Genomic DNA, 26,423 nt, shown 5'->3' on the forward strand with positions numbered 1-26,423 from the left:
TCTTGGGATCACCTTTACGTCGTCAACGTGCCGTACAACGGCGGTCAATTTCAGTCACGTTTTTCGAATTACACATATGATGATCAGTCACAGATCCCTAAGCCGCCTCGATCCTATGCAGCGTATGGCCTACCTGAATGCCTATGTAGCAACCTGAATGGTTCATATTGATAAGATTCTACCGCGGCCGATTACGATATATGTTGTATTCGAGTGGCACTCAGATATTTTCTGACGGCGGGTTCCGTCTTCGAAATACTCACTCGTCTCCCCGCGTTCGGAAAGGTTTGGTCTAACGAACGTCCGCTATCGTGTTGCAGCACTTTACATGGCCACAATTGCATAAACAATGTCGCAGTGTCAAGGCCTCCGTTGCGCACCACTTACTTGCCGTCCTTGTGTCACTATCTCTTTCCCCGACACGCCCGCATTCGCACACATGGGGACCTTAATTGTGGAACTCAGTTATGCTGGCGCCGAACTCCCACGAACGCGCCTGCCGCGGACGAAGAAATTCTACGCCCCTTTCCTGCGTGGTATCGCCTGTAAAGTCGTAGAACGCAAGTTCCTTTTGTTGCGGTGGACTATAATTTGGCGCCACAGTCATCACACATTCTTTCTGCTGCATATGAGATCGATTTGGTATCATGCGACTTGTGAGAAGTATCCAACTAATCAACGCCTCCATGCCATTATAGAACTGGCGGACTCTCCCCTTTGCGTCGTCTGCCGTAGTGACGACGTTGATCATCACCGATCCAACTGTGTTGTTGTTATCGTCGGGGCGAATGGTTGCCAGTTTTGTGCGACTGCCACCACGTCTTATTGTCCCCAAGTCTTTTGTTTAACCAGCGGTGAAATGTGTTCTTGCAACAAAGTATCGGGCAGTTCTCAGAATAAACGGCTGAACTTTGCGATATCTATAGGGATATGCTCATCACTCGCGTCTTGATTTTGGAAAATACTTGATGGCCGCACATGCTGACCTTGAGATCAGTCTTCATCTCAGAGTACCACTTCCAACCCACATCCTCAATTATTTGCTCTGTCTTCCTCTACAGGCCGGCCGGTGTGGCCGTGCAGTTAAAGGCGCTTCAGTCTGGAACCGCGTGACCGCTTCGGTCGCAGGTTCGAATCCTGCCTCGGGCATGGATGTGTGTGATGTCCTTAGGTTAGTTAGGTTTAATTAGTTCTAAGTTCTAGGCGACTGATGACCTCAGCAGTTAAGTCGCATAGTGCTCAGAGCCATTTGAACCATTTTTTCCTCTACAGTTTTTGCCCTCTACAGCTCCCTCTAGTACCATGGAAGTCATCCCTCATTTCTTAACAGATGTCCTATCATCCTGTCCCATTTTCTTATCACTGTTTTCCAGATGTTCCTTTCCTCTCCGATTCTGCGCAGAACCTCCTTATTCCTAACCTTATCAGTCCACCTAATTTTCAACATTCGTCTGTAACACCATATCTAAAATGCTTCAGTTTTCTTCTGTTCCGGTTTACCCAAAGTCCGTGCTTCACTACCATACAATGCTGCACTTCAGACGTTGTTTTTGTTGATGAAGTCTTCACCCCAGAGGCTGGACTGATGCAACTCTCCAGGCTAGTCTATCCTGTGCAATTCTTCATTTCACTCCAGACGTACATTCTCAGAAATTTCTCACTCTAAGTAAGGCCGACATTTGATATTAGTAGACATTTCTTGGCCAGGAATACCAATTTAGCCTTTGCTAGTCCGCTTTTGCTGTCCTCCTAGCTGCATCCGTCATTGGTTATTTTGCTGCTTAGGTAGCAGAATTCCTTAACTTTATCTACTTAGTGACCATCAATCCTGATGTTAAGTTTCTCGCTGTTCTCATTTCTGCTACTTCTCATTACGTTCGTCTTTCTTTGATTTACTCTCAATCCATATTATGTACTCATTGCACTCTTCACTCCGTTCAGCGGACCATGTAATTCTTCTTCACTTTCACTCAAGATAGCATTGTTTTCAGGGAATCGTATCATTGGTATCCTATCACCGAGAATTTTAATTCCACTCCTGAACCTTTCTTTTATATCCGTCATTGCTTCTTAGATGCGCAGATTGAACAGTGGGGACGAAAGGCTACAGCATTTTCAATACGAGCACTTCGTTGTTGGTCGTCCACTCTTAATATTCCCTCTTGGCTGCCGTACGTATTCTATATGACCCGTCTCTCCCTAGAGCTTACCCCTACATTTTCAGAATTTCGATCATCTTACACCATTTTACATTTTCGATTGCTTTTACCAGGACGACAAATTCTATGAACGTGTCTTGGTTTTTACGTTAGTCTTGCTACCATTACAGCCTGCCGCTGTGCCCGAGCGGTTCTAGGAGCTTCAGTTGGGAACCGGGCTGGTGCTACGTCGCAGGTTCGAATGCTGCCTCTGGCATGGATGTGTGTGATGTCCCTAGGTTAGTAAGGTTTAAGTAGTTCTACGTCTAGGTGAATGATGACCTCAGATGTTAAGTCCCATAGCGTTTAGAGCCATTTGAACCATTTTGAGCTTCCAATTAACAGGGCGTCAGAATTGCCTCCATCGTGCCTTTACCTTTCCTAAAACCAAACCGTTATCTAGCGCATCCTTAATTTTCTTTTCCGTTGTTCTGTAAATTATTCTTGTAAGCAATTCGTATGCATGAGCTGTTAAGCTGTTGCCGCCTTCGGAATTGTGTTGATGATGCTTTTCTGAAAATATGATGGTATATCGCCAGTCTCATACATTCTACACACCAATGCGAATAGTCGTTTTGTTGCTACTTGCCCCAATTACTTTAGAAATTCTGATGGAATGTTATATATCCATTCTGCCTTATTTGGTCTCAAATTCTCCAAAGCTCTTCTAAATTCTGATTCTAAGACTGGATTTCCTATCTCTTCTAAATCGCCTCCTGTTTCTTCTTCTATTACATCAGACAAATCTTCCCCCCCAATAGAGGCCTTCAACGTATTGTTTCCACAAAACCTGTCTCTCCTCTGCATTTAACAGTGGAATTCCCGTAGCACTCTTATTGTTATCACCCTTCCTTTTAGTGTCAGCGATGTCTGTTTTGACTTTCCTGTATTCTGAGACTGTCCTTCCGACAATCATTTCTTTTCCGATGTCTTCAATTTTTCTTGCAGCCATTTTCTTCCTACTCCAGTTATACCATTTTCCGCTGGTATTGATATCACCCTACACTCATCCAACCAGAAATACTTGTCTTCTTTCTTCCGTTATCGCTCGTTTATTGCCAGTTATCTCAATAGCGTCTCCACCAAGTTGAAATTTTCCCGGCGTGGAAGATGCCCGCCCGATTCGGAAAGAAACACCATGGATTCAGCCCGCCTCCCATTCATTATTACCTTGAGAGAGTTCCAGGTTTCCGGGTGGGTTAACTAACTTTTATTTGTTTTTCCTCCATATATATTTGCACAAAAAATGGAAGAAATAAGTAAGTAAAGTTAACTTGACGAATGTGAGGCTGCAGCAAGTCAGCGGGATGGGGGAGGCATCGTGGCCAGGCATCGCGGCCAGGCCTCGCGGGATTCGACTCCTGCCCACCTTGTCTCCTCCAAACCGTAGCTCACTGTGGCCGTAACAAATCGAAAATTCAAAGATACATAAACCAATAAATAAAGAAAAATTTTAAAAAAGAAACAAATTAATGACAAAGATAGACGTTTTCCTTCGAGATATTGTAAAAAAAAGAAAAACGTAAAGTAAGTAGGAGACCAAAAAGAAAAGTTGGTAAATTGTCAAATTGGTCACACTTCGAGCGGAAGAGTGTATTATTTGTAGGTTATAATCTGCTGGACACAGGATTTTAATCTCTTTTGTGAAAGTGCAACCGGCAGACATATCGACAATGTGTAAAGAAATTCTAAGACAATTTTCTCTGCTCTTTATTTATTTGCCGCTATCTGTACCTGTAATACTTTCTGAGTTGCATACTCGTTAGTGCCTGCTATATCTGCTTTTTTCAATTATATTGACTCAATTGTTCCACTCAACGGATTGAAAAACTAGATTTTGTTACATGTAGAAACCTAATGCAATATTTTACATACTCTTGTGGTAACCCTGTACCGCTACGATTGTACGAATATAGGCTGAAAGTAGACACAGAGCTTTTCGAAGACGAAGTGCATATTGACGTGCTGATTCGAACCGCTTGGATGCTATGTACAAAAAGGAAGGTGGTGCCATCTTAGTAAGTTAAACGTCCTCGGTTCCAGGTTCGAATCCCACCACGCTTAAATTTTTATTATTAATCAGCATTGGCGATCAAAGACGTCCGGCCCGAGAGGCCTGTCTCATTCTGACAACGGCATTGTCAAAGAGGGCCGGCCGAGGTGGCCGAGTGGTTCTAGGCGCTTCAGTCTGGAACCGCGTGACCGCTACGGTCGCAGGTTCGAATCCTGCCTCGGGCATGGCTGAATGTGATGTCCTTAGGTTAGTTAGGTTTAAGTAGTTCTAAGTTCTAGTGGACTGATGACCTCAGATGTTAAGTCCCATAGTGCTCAGAGCCATTTGAACCATTTGTCAAAGAGGGCGGATGAAGGGACAGAGGTTCCGGACACTCTCTCGTCCTTGGGTTGGGAAACCGCCTCTAAAGGTGGACAAATCAGCAATGATCAACGGCTTGAGGAAGCAGAAGACAATGGAAACCACTGCTTTAAACACACATAGCTTATATCTACAAGACATGTGTATTTAATTTAAAAAAAATGTCATGATGATCTCTGTATTGGCAAAACATTTCCAAATAGTCTCGCATTCGGATCTCTTGTAGGGGACTGCCAAAAGGGAGATGATCATGAGAATAACCAACGAAAGGATAACGTTCTGAGTCGGGGCGTGGAATGTCAAAGGCTTCAACATGTTAGGGAAGCTATAAAATCTGAAAAGGGAAACGCAATGGCTCAGTCTATATATAGGGGTCAATGAATTGAAATGCAGAGAAGTCAAGGATTTTTGGCAGCAGAAAATACGTATAACTGGACTAGGATTTGTTTTAATTGGGAGGGTAGGAAAAGAATGAGTCACTGTGAACAGTTCAGTGATGGGGCTGTTCTTTGAATCGACAGCAAACCAACACCGACAATGATAGTTCAGGTACACAAACCGATGTCGCAAGCTGAAGATGAGGAGATACGCGATGTATATTGGGATACTGAATGGTTAATACAGTACGCAAATGGGAATGAAAATCTAATGGTCATGGTGCATGGTGCACTGGAATGCAGTTGTAACGGAATAAATACAAGAGCACAGGTTACTGCAGAATACTCTGTTTAAAGAGTCGCTGAAGGAGGAGGTATACTAAGAAAAGCCAAGGAGATATAAGAAGATTTCAGTTATATTGCATCGTGGTTAGGCAGAGATTTCGAAACCGGGTGGATTAAAAGGCATACCCAGGAGCGGATATAGACTCAGATCACAATGCCATAGTCATGAAGAGTAGGCCGAAGATTACGAGATTAGACAAGGAGAATCAATGTGCTAAGAAGTGGGATACGCTAGTACTAAGAAATGACGAGATGCGCTTGACTTTGTCTAAAGCCATAGATATACCAATAAGGAATAGCTCAGTAGGCAGTACAGTTGAAGAGGAATGGACATATTTAAAAAGGGTAATCACAGAAGTTGGAAAGAAAAACGTAGGTACAAGGAAGGTAACTGCATGGAAGCCATGGGTAACAGAAGAAATACTCCTGTGGATCGACCAAAGAAGAAAGTACAAATATGTTCGGGAAAATTCAGGAATACAGAAATACAAGTCTCTGACAAATGAAACAAATAGGAAGTGTAGGATAGCTAAGATAAAATGGCTGCATGAAAAATGTGGTTATCGAAAGCAAAATGATTGTCGGAAGAACAGATTCAGCTTATAGGAAAGTCAAAATAACCTTCGGTTAAATTAAAAGCAAGGGTGGTAACATTTAAATGCAGAGCAGAAAGCGTATAGGTGGAAAGAATACACGGAAGTTAGCTTTGGAGGAACTAAGATCTAATAAGGCAGAATGGATTGATATCATTCCATCAAAATTCCCTAAAACCACTGGGAAAAGTTCTACAAAACGAGTATTCACGTTGGTGTGCAGAACGTGTGGCCCTGGCGACATGCCATCTGACTTTCGGGAAAATATCATCGACACAAATCTGAAGACTGCAACAGGTGACAAGTGCTAGAATTATTGCACAACCAGCATAACAGTTCATGCATCCACGTTGCTGACAAGAATAATATACAGATGAATGGAAAGCAAGTTGAAGATGTGTTCGATGATGATCAGTTTGGCTTTAGGGAAGCTAAATGCACCAGAGAGGCAATTCTGACGTTGCGTTTGACAACGATTTGTCGATCTGAAGAAGCTTTAGACAATGTACAGTGTACGAGATGTTCGAAATTCCGAGAAAATAGGGGTAAGCTATAGAGAACGATGGGTTATATACAATATTTACAAGAGCCGCGAGGGAATAATGAGAGTGGACGACAAAGAACGAAGTGCTCGAATGAAAAAGAGTGTGAGACGGAGATGTCTTTCGCCCCTACTATTGAGTCTCGATGTCGAAGAAGCAATGGTGGAAATAAATGGAAGGTTCAGCAGCGGAATTACACTTCAAGGTGATAGGATATAAATGATAAAATTCGCTGCTAACGGTGTTATCCTGAGTGAAAGTGAAGGAGAATTACATGATCGGCTGAATGGAGTGAACAAACTAATGAGTACAGAATATGGACTCAGAGTAAATCGAACAAAGACGAAAGTAATGAGAAGTATAAGAAACTAGCACAGCGACAAAATTAACATCAGGATTGATGGTCGCGAATTTAATGAAGTTAGGGAATTCTTCTGCCTAGGCAGCAAAATAAATAATGACGGACGGAGCAAGGAGGACATGAAAGCAGACTAGCACTGGAATAAATGGTATTCTGGCCAAGAGAACGCTACTAGTATCAAACGTAGAACTTAATTTGAAGAAGACATTTCTGAGAACGTGCGTTTGGAGTACAGCATTCTATGGTAGTGAAATATGGAGTGTGGGAAAACTGGAACAGAAGAGGATCGATGCATTTGAGATGTGGTGCCACAGATGAAAGTTGAAAATTAGGTGGTGTGATATGGTAAGCAATGAGGAGGATGTGCGCTGAATCGGAGAGGAAAGGAATATGTGGAAGACACCGACAAGGAGAAGCTACAGGATGACATGTTAAGACGTTCGGGAATGCCTACATTATTTTTGGTTGCATCCATTTTCCATACTTTCTCGCATTTAATTTTGAACGCCATGTTAGCAGGTTTTGACAATGTAGGTATTCCACTTGAATCCATCTTGCCACGGAATGTGTATGTAATTCCACTTTGAACGGTGTTTCTTCATGCCGATCATTGCCATGCATTTTACGGTGACTTGCCGAGTATCGATGCAGATGTACATCGGTATACTTCCTAACCTTGGCGATTCGATCACTCTTCCTCTCAAATGCTAAAAATGCGACGGTAATTAATGAAAAATTCTTACACGTGATTGACAGGTATTACAAAGAGAACATTTTAGCAGAAATCAGTAAAAATTTGGTTGTCTTTCAGTAAACGTGAGAGTACGAAAAGCGGATGCTAACGAAAATAATGGAGGTTACGAGCAACGTACTTCAAATGCATTTAAAACGAGCGGTTCACACTTGGAGACATGAGTGCACAAAATGCAATGTGACGAAAATAGTATTAATTTCATATGAAACAAAAACTAAAATGCAATAATTTACCCTACCCAAAATTATAGAAGAGCGCAAAAGTGAAGCAGAATACGGACAATATATTTACGTGGCAGTTCAATGAGGGCAATACGAACAAGATGGTCATCGTCATGAATATAGTTTTCTATTCTGCAAAGCAACAGTCTCACAGTAATTTTTAAATGAACACACCACGAAATCTGCATTATTGCTGTTCGAAGCACTGGACTGTATTATTTTTCATTTGTATTTTGTAGGTGTGTCTGGTCGCCTGGTGCTAAGGTGTATCAGTTTGTAGAGCCCAATATTGCAGTTCGACCGCATGCCTATTATCAAATGGAAGTTATGTTCATGATTTTTAAATCAGCTCACTGCCATTTAAACGTATTATTGTTTATTTAATTACGATCCAGGTTTCGGTCTTTTATCTCATATCAAGTGACTGAGTTTGTCATTAACATGTGCTGCAGAACATGAAGCCCAAAATTCGCCGTAGATTAAGAAATATATTGGTTCCCCACCAACCGCCAGATGTAAAAATCACTATCTAGTAACAAGATTCGTAAATAATAGTGGGAGTACGTCATATTTAGTGATTGTTATTTAGTATTTGTTACGAGATGGTCATTTTACGTCTAGCATTTCATGGGGAGCAAATATATTTCCTTCATTTATGGCCAATTTTGAGCTTGATGTTCTGCAGTATATGTTAATGACATAAACTCAATCACTTGAAAGTTACATAAAAGGCCGAGACCTGGGTCATAATTAAATAAACAATAATACGGTCAAATGGCAGTGTGTTCGTTTAAAAATCATGAACATATTTTCCTATTTTCCACTTGATTACAGGCAAACGGTCGAACTGCAATATTGAGCTCTACAAATAGATACACCTTAGTACCAGGCGATCAGACCCACCTATAAAATGTAAATGGAAAATACTACAATCCAGTACTAGCATTTCGAAGAGCAATAATAGAGATTTACACGCCATATCTCTCGTACTGAAAGTTCTCTGCCACGCCACTTTGAGCGCTGCTGTCGTTTCCTGTTTACGGTTGTAACACAGGTGTTGCACTTTTCGTATTTTAGTGTTTTGTGCTCACAAAGCTAGAGTATACATATTTGAGTCCACATGTACTTCATATTTTTGTCTTTTTTCGGTCCGTACTGTCTCTTCACAAAATATTGTTTGCAAAACAATTTCGCTGTCATTGCTTCACAAGACATTTGCTTAGTTACGTCGTACATTGGGATACGCGGTGACGCGCCAGCTCAGGTATGTCTCCTGGTGCACCATAGAGGAGCGCTCTGCTGTCCCTCAGGACGGCAGTATTCGCGTCACGCAACCCCTCCTCCTCCCTCATCGCTCCTTCATCCCCCCTTCCCCTCCTCCCCCTACTACCAGCGCCGCCGTCGCCAACGCAAAGTGAGCGTCGCTTGTCGCCGTGGCGGGGCGCTGCACGGCTGACGCCGACGCCAACGCCGACGCCGCCAACTCCTCTCCGGATGACGAGAGTGAAAACAGCCGTCTGTATTCGGCGCGCCGTGTCGCGTCGCCTCCACTCGGGACGAGTCTAGCGCCTCCTGGCTGCAACACCGCCGGCCGGGAGTGTTTCAGCAGATTAACTCGGTGTAGCCTGCCAACTGTGAAAACTCTTCGCCCTCATGGACGACCCTGCTGTTCCTAGGACACAGTCGCCTTCTTCATTTTCTTCCACGGATCAAGCCGAGTCTCCGAACCAGGACACATCTAGCAATCTCCACCGACGGCTTCACAGTGACAACTAAATTTCCTACGAAATCAAGACCTACTTTCTTTGTTCCTCACGGTTCTACGAGACTTGATCGCAGAAGGACAGTTGACGTTGAGTGTTCAACGCTATTAACAAGCTCCATTATCTAAAGCTGTTTTGCTGTCGGATGTTTATCTTCCTAATGTCATTCAGTACTTTGTCCATCCATCTTGTGCTTGATCACCCTTCCTGCTGGTGGATGTTGATACAGTCTCGCTTTCATTATTCTTTTGGACATACCGTCACAGGTATACTACGCATAAGCCCTAACCAGAGTGTGATACGTGATGGTATTTTGGTATTTTTCTCTTGTATATTTTGCTACGTTTCATAATTAGGTTTCCAAGCTCAGTTTAGATGGGGCTCCTGTGGCAGTAGATGGTCACTGGATTCATGGTGCTGTACATGTTCGGTTAAAGTAATGGAAGCTACAGTATGGTGAAGTGTTAACAAATCAAGCACTGAAATGAAATTAAACTATTTTCCTTAAAAATAGCTGCTCCAAAGAGTAATTCGAGGATAGGAAAGGTCCGAAATCGCGTCAGACAGGATATCTGGTTGGGTCCAGTGAGTACCTGTTCAATACGTATATGAAGTTTTTTTGCGTTGAGACAGCAAAATATCTGAAATCCTACAAAAAGAATGTTAGTTTTATATGTAAGGCCTTTGTTGCTGCGTAATAGATGGCGCTGTATTTGATTTACATAACGGTATTATCTAGAGAAAATTGCGTTGGATCAAAGACAAACACATACATGTACGGCAAAGGACACATTGATTTGTGTTTTTCTCCGTGTAACAGTTAGGAAACATTCATTCATACATCATTTGACATGATCTCATTAAGTGCACGGCGTTCCTCATTTTTCTTAAAAAGGTTTATTCATAAGTGACTGCGTTATTAGTGAGAATGCAGGATGTTAAACATAGGATAGGAAAATAAAAGCGTTCCATTTATGCAGAAAATGGCTTGAATGTCCATAGTGTTGAACGCTTTACACTCAACGTTTTCCAAACAGGATCGACTAAGCGCTTCTTTTTGTTGGGTCAGTCGACAGTTCTCCATCGAGAGAACCGTGCATCCACTAAAAAGGAGCCTTCGAAGAACAGATGCTGCAGAGAATAACGCAACTGTAATATTAGCTGCAGTAATTCATATCCCCAACAATAGACACTCCAGTAGCAAAGCCGCTTTGTAAAAATGGAGAAAGGAATAATGTAGACAATTTTAGACCTATTTCTATGCCATCAGTGTTTGCTAAAGTTATCGAAAAGGCTGATTATGTAAGAATTATTGAACATTTTATATTGCATAATTTGTTATCAAATGTACAGATCGGCTTTCGAAATCGTTTAATAACTGAAAATGCTATATTCTCTTTTCTCTGTGGGTTACTGGATGGATTAAACAAGAGGTTTCAAACGTTGGCATATTTTTTTATTTCGGTAAGGCGTTTGATTGTGTTGATCACAAAACATTGCTCCAGAAGTTGAACCATTACGAAATACGGGAATTAGCTCACAACAGGTTCAACTTTTGCTTTAACAACAGACATAAAAAGTTCATTATTCACAATGTGGGGAATGACTGTGATGCAGGGTCTGAGAGGGGTATGGTCAAATGGTGGATGCCCCAGGGATCAGTGTTTGGGCCTCTCCTATTCCTTGTTTGTATAAATTATATGCCCTCTAGTATTATGGGTAATTCTAAAATATATATGTTTGCTGATGACACTATGTTGGTAGTAAAGAATATTGTGTGTAACTTGCCTGTGTTTCAAATAGTGCAATTCATGACATAAGTTCATGGCCTATAGAAAATAAACTAAGACTAAATCGAAGTAAGACTCAGTTTTTACATTTCCTAACACACAATTCAACAAAACCAGACGTTTATTTTCATGGAAATATGATGAGTGAAACTAAACAGTTCGAGTTTCTAGGTGTTCAGATAGATAGTAGACTGTAATGGAAAGCCCACATTCAGGATCGTGTTCAAAGACTTAATGTTGCCATTTTTACTATTCGAACGGTATCTGAAGTAATTGATCGTTCGACAAAAATATTAGTGTACTTTGGGTATTTTCATTTGCTCATGTCGTACGATGTTTTATTTTGGGGTTCTTTAGTGTCGTTTCTTGTTAAAAATAGCTGATATTCCCAAGATTTAACAGCATTCACTCAGTTAACACTCCACAGAATCCAATCAGCATTTGGGTCGCATTTCATTAACTCTTGTGGAGAAAGGTGTGCAGTACACTGCTGCATCCATTTTCAATAAGCTACCACTAGAAATCAAAAATCTTAGCAGTAATCCACGTGCTTTAAATCGAAACTGAAGAGTTTCCGCATGGGTCACCCTTTCTACTCTGTTGCGGAGTTCCTTGAAAAATTAAGCTGATTCTTACGTTATATTGTTGATTGCGTTTATCATTACATAAGGTTTGACTTTTTTGAGTTCATAAAAATCTTATTTTATCTTCTATAACTCTTATGTTGTAATTTCATATACTGACACGTTCCATGAGCCTGGAAATTTGCTCCTCAATTTGCTCCTACGGAACCAGACATGAAAAAAAAAAAAAACTAAAAATTACGTCGTGAATCTGGAACTAGTCAGAAAAGTGTTTGTCGAATTTTGAAACGTAGAAAATCTCATCTGTTTCATATTTCCCTCCCTTATGGCAGTGAACCGTGTAACATTTTCCCAGTGGTTGCTTCAGCAAATACAGAGCGACAAGAATTTCTTTTCTCGAATGTTATTGTCTGCCGATTCGACCTTCATAGACCACGGTAGGATGCATTATTGGAAAGCGGAAACCCACAGTGGCTACCCCAAGTAGAAATCATTGTCTGTGGTATGTGAAAATTTGGTGAGGGATAAGGCCTCATTGTTCTTCTGTATCGATGGTACATTAAAGGTCGATAAATATCGAACATTGTAGGAGGACGATCATCCACTATTTTTTGCAAATCTTCCGTTGGACTTGCGACCAACAACGTGGTTTCAACATGATGGCTGTAGCAAATTATTTTGTAACAACATAGTTAGTATTAGTTCGCGTGTACAATCGTTTTATGTCTTGGCCTACAAGATCGCCAGATCTCACTTCACCTAAAGGTTTCTTGTAGGATTACTTAGAGTGAGTTTATAAGTTTATAATGAAGCCCAAATGAGCACGATAACATGGTGCTCTTATCACCAATGCATTTCATATTATCAGGCAGGCTGCGAATGCCACAAAAAAAAACAACCTTCTTCTTATTTTGAACTGAACCATTCAGCGAGCCATCATTATCATTATCGTACATTTTAATACGAATTGAAGCGTTGTTCAGCGAGAACGTGTTCCAGTGATGCAAACAGAAGGTAATTGGACAGAGTCTGGTCCCAACTCAAAGGCTCGATAGTTTCTATGACCCGTTTTGCTGCGTGTGATGGGGAGTTACCATGGAGGAATATGACTTTGTGTTGCCCTTTCCCATATTCCGGTCATTTTTCAGCTAATGCTACATTTAAATCGACCATTTGCTGTTGGTAGCGATCAGTGTTACCGGTTTCAGCAGGTGTTTGCAGCTCATAATAAATGACACCCTTCCGAACTCACGAAACACGAGAACATTGTCTTCCTTGAAAAGCAATTTGATCTTGCACTGGATGTCAATGATTTGACTGGATTCACCCTTGTTTCACGACGCTTAGGATCCATTTTTCATCACCTGTCACTATTCGATTGAGCAACGACCTTCTTTTGTATGTGGCGAGCAGCATTTCACAAGTGGTCTTACGATTTGCTTGCTGTCCTTCATTTCGTTCATGCGGAACCCATTTTCACACTTTCTGCATCTTTCCCAGAGCTTTTAACCGAAGCGAAACGGATTTCTGCGTCAATTCAATTGTTCTGCGAGCTACTGTTGAGTTTCAGTATCATCTTCATCCAATAATGCCTGCAATTCGTTGTCTTCGGACTTTTTGTGGTTTCCCACTCCCATCGTTTCTCACGTCAAAATCACCACTTTTTAATTTGTGAACCATTCGAAACACTATTTTCTCAAGACCATGTTCGCCGAAAGCTTCGACAAGCATTCGATGCGATTATGCATTAGTTTTCATCAAATGATAACAGGAATCCAATGCTCTCTGCAAATCGTATTTCGTAGGCACAAAACTCGACGTGTTTACGGGTTTGAAACAGATACCGATGTATGGAACTTGGTTTGCTGTGTGTTGACATCCGTCGTCAGCCGTTACACAAAGCAGATGACGCTGTAGATACGGTCCCACAGGCGCTACACTGACGGCTGGCACCATCTATATGGAAATTCCGGTTTCATACTTCTACACCTCGTATACAAGACCTAATCACATTCATGTGAATACCGCCAATGTCCGACGTCAACGTGCAACACTCATTCACTGACTGCTTGTGATAGCACTGGCAGTGGAGGATATATGAAGCGCCATCGTTGTCGCAATGTGGAAACGGAGTGACTTATTTTACGTCCAAATGGACATGAGCATTGACTTTCGGTGGAAGCGTTTCCGAAATGGCCAAGTCTGTCAACTGTTAGTGTGCCACCATGGTTAAAGTACACCGTACATAGCAAATTGGCCCTATCCAAAACCGGTGGTGAGGCAACTCTCACCGTCCGGAGTGGCCGTGCGGTTCTAGGCGCAACAGTCTGGAGCCGAGCGACCACTACGGTAGCAGGTTCGAATCCTGCCTCGGGCATGGATGTGTGCGATGTCCTTAGGTTAGTTAGGTTTATTTAGTTCTAGGTTCTAGGCGACTGATGACCGCAGAAGTTAAGTCGCATAGTGCTCAGAGCCATTTGAGTCAGGCAATTCTCTTTCACCATCGGACAGATGGCCGTTGGCGAGTGCAGCGTGAAAGGTCTGAAAGCTAAGATCATGCAACGAGGAGGGATCGCTATTCTCTCTGAATTGTTTTCATGGCTTTCCCTGGGTGATGTCGTCATTCTGAAAGGCACAATGGATGAGCACAAGTATGCCTCTATCCTTGCGGACCAAGTCCACCGTTACATACAGTTTGGTTTTGTTCTGCTCGATTGTATCTATACAAACAGGACAAAGCTACTTCTCGTACAGCCAGCGGTGTATGTGCATAGTTCGGATGGCACCAGGATGAGGTTATCGTGCTCTCAAGGCGATCAAACTTCCTAGATTCAAATCCACATGCGGATCTGTGGGGTAACCTGCAACGGACCGTTCATTCCATGCAATACCAACTGAGAACCTTAGAACAGCTGGCCACGGAACTGAATTCAGCACGACTCCACATCCCTGTCGGTACCTTCGAGAACCTCTTTGACTCTCTTACTGCACTTATCGCAGCGGTCCGTGAAGCAAAATTTGGTTATTCAATTTAAGATTTGTATAAAAAAAAACACATCGTACATTTAAATCGGCCCTGAAGTCTTGAGTAATGTATAAAAGATTCTGTACCCAGTACAACGGGGAAAATCTTCGTCACAAACATACACATAAAATTATTTAAAGTCAATACCGCCATTAGACTGTTGTTTATTTACAGTGTTACATTTACACTTCCACAATCATGATTTCAGCTTCAAAGTGTGATTATCAAGTGTTTTCTGAAAGCAGATTGGACAATAACAGTGTAATACATAACAAGTGATATAACCGTATAACATTCCACATTTTTAATGCTTACTTACAAGCGTTATAAATTGCCTAGGATGGCATACTGCCGTATTAAAATACACAATTAGACACATTATCTATGAGTCGATGTATCTGGTAGGGCCTACTGCTTTGTTTCGTTACTGAGTACACCATCTTGACTGAACAACAGTTGGCTAAGTGTCAAATTGTCTCGGTCAAAGTAATTCCTGTTACAAGCAGGTAAGTCTTTGGATTCAGTGTCCGGTAGGATAGGAAAGGTTAGGAACAATTTATTTTCTTTGGCATCATTGCAGTACCTTTGCATCTAGTATACAATGAAGTTTCCTCCTCATAAACATAAACAGCAACAAACCTCTCGATAATATTCGCTGCATCCATAAATTTTCATTCCGAAGACTCACCTGCTTGTAACAGGATTTCTTTGACCAAGACCATTTGACACTTAGCCAACGGTTATTCAGTCAAGATGGTATACACAATAATGAAGCAAAGCAATAGCGTCTGCCATATATATCGACTTTTAGACAATGTGTCGAATAGTGTATTTTAAATTGACATTATGCCATCCTAGGCAGTTTATTACACTTGTAAGTAAGCGTTAAAAATATGGATTATTATACGGTTATATCACTTGTTACGTATTTCACTGTTATTGTCTTATCTGCTTTATGAAAACACTTGATAATGGCACTTTAAAGCCGAAATCAGGATTGTGTAAGTGTAAATGTGACACTGTAAATAAAAAACAGTTTAATGGCGGGACTGACTTTATAAAAATTTATTATGATTGTGGCCCCACATTATGAAAAAGTTATTAAATATACATAAAAATTACACATTCACATACATTAGACTTATTTTTTCTGGAACATATCGTCATTGCTACATTAAAAAGGGTTCGCAACCCCCGGATCGCACCAAGTGTTTCAGTGAGGTTACCTTCAGTTCTGAGGCAGCAGGAAATTCCCTCAAAATTAATGCCCGATGGGATTCCTCCTGTTCCTGTAATGTCTGTTTTTTTTTGTTCTTGTCAGGCTAACACTTTGCATTTGCTGTGTCATGTTACATAGTGCATGTCCATGTTTCATAAGGCGTTCGGTGGAGGTGGAATCGCTATTTCTATGCTTCCACCTTGTTGTATCTTTTTTATACGCAGATTCGAAATTCCTGCCTGCCATTTCCAGACATAGTGATTCGCATTCTCGACACCACAGAACCATACCTACATTACAGAAACCACAGTACACACACAAACAGAAAGAAATAGTACACTTTAACACATAAAGACAAATCAACGCTGAGAACATCAAATACACTAAAGAAAAAAGGATTATATATTGATTACAGAACAGAAAACACACTCCAGTCACTTTTACAAACAATATAGACATCCTAAATAAATACCAGGAGGGGGTATATACCAGTTAGTATGTCCAGAACATGAATCACTGTACCTGGGAATGACAGATAGCAATCTCAAAACTAGGAACAAAGAACCTGTAGGAAGCAGGATGTTTGAAAATAGCTACTCTGCCTTAGCAGACCATTTGGGAATAAAACGATCCATCATGGAAGAGGACATGAAAACTATTATAGTGAAGAATTATTACAGGAAAGTTTCACACACAAAGAGCCCCTGCAGTGAAAAGTAATTAATGACCAATTCAATCTAAACATTAACTAACTGGTCATGTTAGCCAAATAATCAATAACAAACAGGAATGTTAAACATAACAAGACTAAATCATTAATTACTTCTCTCTCTCTCCCTCTCTCTTCTCTATCTCTCTATCTCTCTATATCTCTCTCTCTTTCTCTCTCTCTCTCTCTCTCTCTCTCTCTCTCTCTCTCTCTCTCTCTCTCTCTCTCTCTCTGTCTCACACACACACACACAACAAATGAACAATTATGAAAGAAAATATACGCAACAAAGAAAATGACGAAAGGTATACACAACGACTACGAACTGTAAACACACACATTCTATACACAGTTAAAAATGCAAATGAAGAGTTGAAATAAACATGCTCGAGGAAAAGCCGAAAATCTGCCATCTTGAGTATGGAGTCCGAGTAAATACGTCTACAGGAAATGTATTGTAAATCGTAAGTGACGCCAAACGATAATTTAACCTCATGAAGCGTGTGCTGCAAAAGCTTTACAGGCCACTGAAGGTGACTCACAAGCAAAATAAGTTAAACGTGTACGACAAAGAAAACCAACTGCATTAAACTTAGATGCAAAACTAGAACATACACCCGTGAACACTTTCTTTCGGCAGAGCTGATTGTTAAGAAGACGTAGTAGATTGTTTATTCCGATTCGACTGATATTTATATAATGGGCAGTCAAGTAAAACTAAATAAACGGAAATATACTAAGTGAACTCTTATTTCTAGTGTGATCGCCATTACTGTCAATAGATTTATCCCATAGTGACAGGAAGATCGGGGGCGTCGACAAAATTGCTTGCCATGCCTGCGGAACGATGATTGTGGCCAGGCATGATCGTCTTCGAATTAACCAAATGGACGGCCACGAATGTCTTTCTTCATGGTTCCAAAGCATGGAAGTCGCTTGTGGAAAGATCGGGGCTCCGTGGGGGATCTGTAAGAGCATCCTAGCGACGCAGCACAGTGGAAACAGCACTGGCAACATGTGGCCCCTTACACCTCCTCCACAAGGTCCCAGTCTCTCCTCATGCGATTTCCATATTTTTGGAGAACTGAAGAAAGAGATTTATAGTCTTCGATTATCTTCGAATTGGTGGCACGCTAGGGTACAGTCATGGTTCCGCAGTCAACCGTAAACATTTTTCCTTAAAGGCACTGACAGTTTAGTCTCACAGTGGGATAAATATGTTAAGAGTTATGACGATTACTTTTTTATCTCTCTCGTTTTCATTTGACTACCAGTTACATCTTCAGAGAAAATGAGGTAGTCTTATGTTCCATTTCAGTAGCGGGGAAGAGTTTCGTACCTTGGGACACTTCTGATTTTCACCTGCAATAGAAGTTTAATACAGACTATATTATTTTTCCATTTGTAAATGATAGCATTCAGTTTTTGTGCACTACAAGTCTTCGTCTGATATTACAAAAATTACTCTTAACAACTTTTTTCCAAACGTGAAAAAGTTCCAAGGTAGAACATGCTCATACACCTATGAATGATCTATTAAAATTTGAAACTTTTGGAATTGAGAAAATCTCGACTGTACTGTATTTAATAGACTCTGTCATATTATTAATCGAAACATACAAATAATTACTAAGTGAAATCAAATTAAGAACTATTTTCAAAAACCTGTTATAAACGCATCAAAAAGAGGTTTACATAAGACCGGTTCCCAGAACTGAGGATAAACGTTAGTGTGGATACAGTATCACAGACACAGTCCCTTTGACTATTCAGCGATGTCACTAAATCCACCCAAGCCGGCCGTAGTGGCCGAGTGGTTCTAGACGCTACAGTCTGGAACCACGCGGCCGCTACGGTCGCAAGTTCGAATCCTGCCTCGGGCATGGATGTGTGTGATGTCCTTAGGTTAGTTAGCTTTAAGTAGTTCTAAGTTCAAGGGACTGATGACCTCAGAATTAAGTCCCATAGTGCTCAGAGCCAGCCAAACCCGCCCAAAGCTTTAAACAACCATGCACGAGAAGCGCCTATTAGACGGAGGGGGTCCGATAGCTGATCCGTTCCAGTCATTCTACCAGGAAGGAAGTACACGGCTCTGTAGTTTAACCATGTCTAGATGGTCAATACCGCGGTTAGATCGCGTTCGCATTGTTACTTTATGCCAGGAAGGGCTCCCAACAAGAAAAGTGACCAGGCGTCTCGGAGTGAGCCAAACCGATGTGGTTCGGACATGAGATACAGAGAGACACGCCTCGCTCAGGCCACCCAAGGGCTAGTACTGCAGTGGACGACGGCTACCTGGCTCGGAGGAAACCTCACAGCAAAGCCACCATGTTTAATAATGTTTTTCGTGCAGCCACAGGTCATCTTGTTACGATTCAAACTGTGTGCAGTACATTGCATGTGTGCATCATCACTCCCGATGTCCGTGGCGAAGTGAATCTTTGTAACCACGACACCATGCAGCGCGGTACAGATGGCCCTACAACATGCCGAATGGACCGCTCAGGATTGGCATCATGGCATCATGTTCTCTTCACCGATGAGTGTCGCATATGCCTTTAACCAGACAGTGGCCGGAGACGTGTTTGGAGGCAACCCGTTCAGGTTTAACGATTTAGACACAGTGTCCAGCGAGTGCAGCAAATTGGAGGTTCCCTGCTTTTTTGCCGTGGCATTACGAGCGGCCGACGTACGCCGCTGGTGGTCATGGAAGGCGCCGTAACGGTTGTACGATTACGATACTTGAGTATCATCCTCCGACCGGTAGTGCAACCACATCGGCTGTTTATTGGCGAGGCATTAGTCTTCATGGACGACAATTCGCGCCCCCATAGTGCACATCATGTGAACGACTTTCTTCAGGAAAACGACATCGCTCGACTAGAATGGCAAGCATGTTCTCTATACATGAACCCTGTCGAACATGCCTGGGACAGATTGAAAAGGGCTGTTTATGGACGACATGACCTATAAACCTCTCTGAGGCATCAACGCCGAACTGTCGTTGAGGAGTGGGACAATCTGGATCAAAAGTGTCTTGATGAACTTGTGGATAGTATGCCACGACGAATACGGACATGCATCAGTGCAAGAGGACGTGCTACAGGGTATTAGAGGTACCGGAGTGTACAGCAATCTGGACCACCACCTCTGAATGTTTCGCTATATGGTGATGCCACATGCTATGTGTGGTTTTATGACCAATAAAAAGGGTGAAAATGATGTTTATGTTGATCTCCTAATTTTCTGTACAGTTTCCTGAACTCCCGAAACCGAGGTGCTGTAGAACATTTTTATGTGTGTAAGTTAAACACTCTTTGGAATAAGAGTTACTGAAAATTAACACAATTTTCGATTTACAGGACAGGTAACATAGGGACATTAAAAAAAAAAACACGTTGATTTGAAAATATCACATGTTCCATGGCAGAAGACATTCAGCCACTTCAAGGTACAAGATTGTGTATGATCGACGAAATATCGCTTAAATGTCGCTCATTAAATAACATCTTTTAAAGTACGTACACTTTCATGCACCTTGAAATTTTGTAGCTGAAAAGTAACAATATCTTCCAAATAACTTTAATATACAGGGTGATTGTAATTAAAATTAAACTTTCAAATCGATGTACAAATAACACCACTGGTAAGAATGACGTCAAATTGCAACGGAATGTTATTGGAGAAGGAAAAATTAGTGGGAAAATTGATCAATAGATGGTGCTGTAGGTGTCAGAATACGTAAATAGAAACACCTATCATGCGCACGAGCGATTGAAGATGATATAAACCCTCCGGGTACACGGATATTCCTCCTTTCGTGTCTGCGACGTTCTCTTTGCTCTCTCAATGCCGGATCGCCCTCTGCTTTAGAAGGTTTATTACAAAAATGATGACTGTGCACACGTCGCTCTGCAGAGATTCCAGACACTGAAGGGCTTGAAAAACGGCGTTGGTCCGATGACTGCCGTGGGTCTGGAGAAAATGGTTTGGAAATTCTAAAAAAAAAATGGTTCAAATGGCTCTGAGCACTATGGGACTTAACTACTGAGGTCATCAGTCCCCTAGAACTTAGAACTACTTAAACCTAACTAACCTAAGGACATCACACACATCCATGCCCGAGGCAGGATTATAACCTGCGACCGTAGCGGTCACGCGGTTCCAAACTGAAGCGCTTAGAACCGCACGGCCACAGCATCTGGCGAAATTCGAAAAGACGGGTCCTTTTGGTGTGCAACCTGGTAGAGGGAGGAAATGAATTGATTCGACGTCAGTGGAAGCAGTGGTCACAGAAATGCAGGAGGAGACGAGTGGCGGTGTGGAAACGTCTAGTGCAAAAAAAAACTTCTAAGGTCATCAGTCTCCTACAACTTAGAACTAATTAAATCTAACTAACCTAAGGACATCACACACATCCATGCCAGAGGCAGGATTCGAACCTGCGACCGTAGCGGTCGCTCGGCTCCAGATTGTAGCGCCTAGAACCGCACGGCCACTCCGGCCGGCAAACGTCTAGTGCACTCACAACTATCCGAACATTGGACATACCCGTGTCAACGGTGCGTAATACCCTACAAAACGTAACGTCTTTCTTTCCTACCCATTCAAAATTACCCGTGAGCACTAGTCACTTCCTGTTGCAGCAAGAGAGACCTTTCCTTTAGAATTTCTTACTCGCGTGGAAGTGGACTATGATTGGCCGTGGAAAATTATGTGAACAGACGAAGCCCACTTCCATCTGACATGATATGTCAATACAAAGAATTGCCGGTAGGGCCAACTGAAAATCAACAAGCAAATAAATCAGCCTGTACCACTTCATCTTGAAAAGGTCACTGTGTGCCGGAGGTTTACAGCTTTATTTATTAGAGGGGCATATTTTTTCGCAGATACAGGTGCTTCCGGTCCTGTTACCTGTACTATCACTGGTAAGCGCTACCACGTCATTCCAGCTCTCCAACAACGTTGATGTTTGGGTGGGATCGCGTTTTTGCCAGATGGCGCACCACGGCACATTGCAAATCCAGTTAAGCAGCTGCCAAAGCGCCATTTCGGAAATACTAGAATTATCAGCCGCCATTTGTCTACTGACAGGCCGTCCCTATCACCTGATCTTAATCCGTGTGACTTCTGGCTGTGGGGTTATCTGAAAGGAATTGTGTTCAGTGTTCCGATTGCAAACTTAGCTACATTGAAGACACGCATTGTGCAACACATTCTGAACGTGGCCCCTGAAACACTTAGATCTATTATCGAACATGCTGTTTCACGATTTCAACTTGTTGCAGAAAACGGTGGACAGCTTATTGAACATGTTATGCACCAATCACACGGAAATTAATAATCCGATTTCATTTTGACATGCTTTTTATGCGGTTTTTCGCCTCAGAACAGTTAAAAAACGTTGGGATTGATGCTTTTGATGAGGTTCTTGGCCTTAGTACAATTGAAAACCAACTTCTCCCATCCGATGTGATGTGACCTTGCAGTGGTGGATGGGCTTACGTAACTAACAGTATCACACCTGTATACCCATGCACACTGAGTAGTACATTATGATTAACGTCAAACGTACACCTTAGACATTGTTGTATCATTCATTTATCTTTTGTAGTTGACCACCATTAAATAATGATGTTTACAGCGCCATATATTCCTACGTTTTGTAACTATTTATTTGTCTCTTGCCATACGTTTTCCCCCTTCTCCGATAATATTCCGTTGCAATTTGACGTCACTCTGATCATTGGTGTTATTTCTACAGCGGTTTGAAAGTTTAAATTTAATAGTAGTTACCCTGTATTATATAGCACTTAAATGTGAAGAGCTAAAATATTTAGAAATACTGCACAAAGCACAACCTCGTGACCCTTAACAAAATCAGTAGAAAATGCGGGAACTGCTTGTGGTAGTCCCTAGTGCGCATTCAGCCATGTGTTTCTCAAATCGGTCTCTAGATTGAAACACCCAACAGAAAACAACATGCATTACTAGTTAAATACTCTCTTCTGTTAGTAAAACCTCATTTTATCAAGAATAATGAATAATTCCTGACTCTATCAGGAATGGAAAACTGGTCTTGATAATTAAATGAAACGACAAGTTTACTGTTACCAGTCACCGTTTTATTTATTTCCACGACGCTTCTCAAAGGTTTAAACCTCCATCATCGGGTGGATTTACGTTAGTTAGTATGACATTTGTGTGTGTGTTGTGTTACGAATTTTTGGAGGAACTTGTGGCACTGCCTGTTGGAGAAACAAGACACTATTTCAGAATATGGTTTACGATTACTTTAGACAAAAAATGAAACTGACATCTAATGGTAAACATAAAATAAGTAAACTAGAGTACCTCCAATGGTCACAGGTTCCTTTTGATGCCGTAACACATCACATGTGTACTGTCACATTTGTAAACAAATATGGCGTCTGGAATCTGCGGGGTGCAAGGTTCCTATAGCAGAAGAGAAGACATAATCGCAAAGTGCAAAGAATATACATCGTAACAACATCATTACAGAATAATTTTTTAAAGCAGTAGGAGGTGTTTGTCTTGAAGTGTTGAATATATATGTGTGTACTTCAGGTGGTATATTCACAAGTTAAATACAGCTAAACATTCTTACTCGTTTACACAATCATGTGAAATGTTAAAACGGCTTAAACTTCATACTGGTTAATAACAACCAAGTGAAGTGTTACAGATTTGAAGTACAATGATCACATTGGCTACAGCAGTAAAATCATACATAGATGACACTATTTGATTGTGATTAATAAACAGATGTGAGAGGCTGGAGGTAGAGGGAGAGGAAGAGAGAGAGAAAGTGTGTGTCTGTCTGTGTTTGTGTGTGTGTGTGTGGGTGTGTGTGAAAGAGAGAGAGAGAGGGGGGTGGGAGTTATGGGGGGGGGGAGAGAAAGAGAGAGAGGCGGAAAGAGTGATTATATGAGAGAAAACATTTACATGGCCAGGAGTCTCAACATTACATGTTACATATATTAGCTGCGTAAAGGTTGGGGTAATACATTGGTTAATGCTATAAAATATGTAGACAGATATACAATTTGTGCCAGTAGTTAATGTACATACAGTTTCAAGCTGACAAGTGGTACAAGCTGTTGGCGTGATGAATTACCTGTGAATGAGGTCAATCTCTTGTACTCTTGGCGGCTGACAATATTTATAGTAAATATTAAGATGTGTACACATGTGTGTGTGAGTGTGTGTGTGTGTGAATTTTTAAGCGTGTAGGCATTTGCCGAAAAGAGAGATGATACTATTATAAATATTGTCATTTTTGTCATTTAAGATGGATTCTGGTTGCTTCGTTTGGAGTTTGTGTATTTGGAGTGTTTCGAGGATGTCTAGTTTTCTGTCTTTTGGTTGGATATGTAGGATACTAATACTTGTGATGTTAACATGGTGTTTTGTTTCATGCAGGTGGGTAGCTATTGCTAATGTGTGGTAATTTTTGTTTTTTAGTGCTGCCATGTGTTCCTTCAATCTAATCTCAAATGAGCCGCCTGTCTGGCCTATGTAGAAGCAGACGCAATCCAAACATTAAATTTTGTACACACCTGTGTGACGAAGTGGGTTTCGTGTGCCGATGTTGTGGGGTAACTTCTGTCCAATCTTGTTGTCTGTTGTAAAGAATATGCTTACGCCTTTTCGTTTGAAGACATTGGTAATCTGGTATGAAATGTTACCTAGAAAGAGGATATGTGTAGAAGATGTTATTTTCTTTTAGTTTTTTGTGTTGTGATTGCTTTGCTATTATTGAGTGTTTTAGGGTGTCTACTATGGAGCTGTTATAACCGTTTTTAATAGCTGTTTGTTTTATTATTTGAATTTCTTGGTCACATTTGTCTTCAGAGAGTGGTAGTTGGATAGCTCTATTAATCATGTACCGGAATGCTGCTATTTTGTGTGCTGCGGGGTGACAAGAGGAGTTGTGGATTGTGGTATGTGTTGTGGTAGGTTTCCGATAAAAACTGGTTCAACTCACTGATGTCATCGTTAGCGCCTTTGATTAAAATGATGGTATCATCTACATATCTGTAGTAGTTGATGATATTTTTGAGGAGGAGGTGATTGGAATTCAGGTTTTTGTCTTCTAGGTTACTTGTAAATATGTCGGCTAGCAATCCGGAAAGATTTGAGCCCATTGCCAGACCATGTTTGTTTGTAGATTTTATCGTTAAATTTAAAATAGTTGTGTGAAAGTTTGAATTCAAGCAGGTCCACTAGTTAATTAATGTGAGTTGAAGGGAGTCTTTTGTGTTGATGTAGGTTGGCATTGATTATCTGTAGTGTGGGATCTATTGGCACAGAGGAATAAAGGTTTTCTATGTCAAATGAGGCAAGTGTGACTCCATCAGGTACTTGTATGTTTTTGACATATTGTGTGAATTCTGTTGTGTTTTTAAGTGTTCTCTCATTATTGAATGAGTATGCTTGTTTGAGAATTCTGAAGAGTATTTTATTGAGTTTGAATGTTGCATTGTTCCTTCAGTTCACTATAGGGCTGATGGGGGCCCCATTTTTGTGGATCTTTGGTTGTGATCTAAGGCAAGGTGCTTGTGGGCTCATTGTTACAATTTTTCTGGCTTCTTGGATAGTGAGTAGAAAGTTAATTATGTTTGAAAAGTGTTGAATCTCCTTTTGTATTCTGGCTGTTGGATCTTTATGTATTTCAGTTATGTTGCTGGTTTGGAAGAAGTCTAAAGGTTTTGCTATGTATGTTGTTCTGTCTATTACGACAGTTGCGTTGCCCTTGTCAGCTTTTATAATTATTGCATTATTCGTGTTTAATTTAGTCTTAATGGTACGTGTAAGGGCTTCTTGTATGCTGGGAATGGTTTTGCAATTTCCTTTTCAGTGATTTCGTAAATTTTGTGGCAGGCTGCTATTCTGTCGGTTTGCTTCTTAAAGGCGATGGTCGAGATCTGTGTGACACAAGTGATGAGCTTTTCTTGGTCCAGTGGAGCTTGAACGTTGTGTTTTAAGCCTTTGCAGAGTAGTGCCTCGCCTTCTGCAGTGAATGTTCGTGTTGTTGAGGAAAGGTGTGTAGAATGAGCGTTGCTTTCGGCTGTTTTAGTTCGGTTTGGGAGGTAATTGTTGCTTTATAAGATTGGCTAGTTTTTTTCTTCTGTGTAGCTTTCGTATTCTGTACGATGAACTCGGTGTACTCTTTGACTTTTTTGGTTATGGAATCATATGTAGCAACTAATCTATGTACCAACTTTCCCAACTATAATTCTGCATTATAAAGCTGTGTGTTGAACATTTGTTTTTTAATATAAAGTTCTTTCAGTTCATTTTTCACCCAGAGGTTTCGAGTGTTTTCCAGTGTTTTCTTTGCAGGTGTCGTGTTTGTTTTGATGTCTATCTTGACATAATTTGGAATGACGTAAATCTTGAGACAATTCCTATTGAACTGTATGTGTTGTGTCCTCATTGAGACCTCTTCTGCACTGTTTTTGTACTCGAAAATAGCCATGATTGCCTGGCTGGGCAGATTAACTTTAAATGCGAACATTTTTAGGTTGGCCTTGATAAAATT

This window comes from Schistocerca nitens, chromosome 1, assembly GCF_023898315.1.
Source record: "Schistocerca nitens isolate TAMUIC-IGC-003100 chromosome 1, iqSchNite1.1, whole genome shotgun sequence".
Classification (NCBI taxonomy): Eukaryota; Metazoa; Arthropoda; class Insecta; order Orthoptera; family Acrididae; genus Schistocerca; species Schistocerca nitens.